The 1390-nt window shown below is 46.5% G+C and overlaps 1 pseudogene; it reads left to right on the top strand.

The window, feature by feature from the left end:
* The first annotated feature begins 910 nt into the window (after positions 1-910).
* Positions 911-1021, top strand: LOC149442999 (U2 spliceosomal RNA; annotated as a pseudogene).
* Positions 1022-1390: the final 369 nt, after the last annotated feature.

The following is a 1390-nucleotide window of genomic DNA, read 5'->3' as shown; positions in this document are numbered from 1 at the left end:
AAACCAAAAAACAGACAATGGAAACAAAACAAAAGAAATACGTAAATTAAAAAAATTCTAAATGTAAAAAAAAATCTGCAAGAAAAATTCTCATAAACCTCATAATGAGCAAAACTGAGACCCTTTGGCTTCTGCAAGATTCCTCCGATGGAGAGATCGGTCTGGCAGCTACACGGTGAATTCAATTCCGCCGAAATCCCTTCTCCCCCCCCCTCTAGTGTTTTCTTTATCCGTCTATAAACGATATTCAGGATGTTTGTGACCCAGCGTGAGTCTAACCAGTAGAAAGTGAGATCCTTCCTTCACCATTCTGACACATCTGTTTTCTGTGAGTTGTTTCGGCACCGAAAACGTCTGGGTCGACTTTTACACGTGCTTGTATATTTCTATCGGTGTATCTCAGCGTGGGTCTAGTGATGACAAGGCTCTCCCATGCTGGGAGGAGGAGGAGGATGGAGGATCTGTTTGTTTGAAAAGACTCTTACCCAACGTTGGATGACAGCGATCAGGTAGAAGGAAACAGCTGGAACCAGAAATGATCAAATACGCCGAGGAATTCTTCGTTCTTCAGATGAGGAGAACGCTCAATGTCATTGTCTCCTCGATCTGAACCCCTCCGTATAATTAGCATCCAAAAGGCTTTGTTCTCTATTTATATGTTTTGGTCGAGTTTTTTTTTTCGGAGCTGAAGGATCAATTCCCATAATTGAAAACGGGGAGGTCCGGGCATGGGGGAGGTAAATCAACGTAAAGGAGGACAAGACTCATATAAAGCATCCATTCTCAACCAAGGTTCCATGGAACCATGGGGTTCCTTCAGAGGTTTCTAGGGGTTGCTTGGGCTGTGATTTTTTGACCTCCCATTTGATGGTGCTTGCAAAGTTCTGGGGCCAACAGCAGGACATCAATCTCCTCTTCTCGTCCTTTTGGCTAGGATCAAGTGTAGCATCTGTTCTTATCGGTGTCTAGTAGGCATCATTCTGGCCTTTTGGTAAGACTTGCTGGCTGTACAGTACCCCTGATGGTATGATGGGTTCCTGAGGAGCCTTTCTTAGGAATCCAAGGAGCGTGCACCATGCAAGGTGTGGGTGGGTAGTACTCTCTTGGCGAGGAGGGTTCGATGGTGCCCAGTTCCTCAGAATTTGAGCAGTGCTACCTGGTCTGGTAGGACTTGCTGGCTGTACAGTACCCCTGCTGGTATGATGGGGTCCTGAGGAGTCTTTTTTAGGAATCCAAGGAGCTTGCACCATGCAAGGTGTGGGTTGGTAGTACTCTCTTGGCATGGAGGGTTCGCTGGTGCCCAGTTCCTCAGAATTTGAGCAGTGCTACCTGGTCTGGTAGGACTTGCTGGCTGTATAGTATTCCTGCTGGTTTGATGGGGTCCTGAGGA

The sequence above is a fragment of the Staurois parvus genome, unplaced genomic scaffold (genome assembly GCF_062004578.1).
Source record: "Staurois parvus isolate SC_StPar_1 unplaced genomic scaffold, SC_StPar_1.0 ptg000880l, whole genome shotgun sequence".
NCBI lineage: Eukaryota > Metazoa > Chordata > Amphibia > Anura > Ranidae > Staurois > Staurois parvus.
Note: the sequence above shows the minus strand (reverse complement) of the source record. Positions and strands in the feature narration are given on the sequence as shown.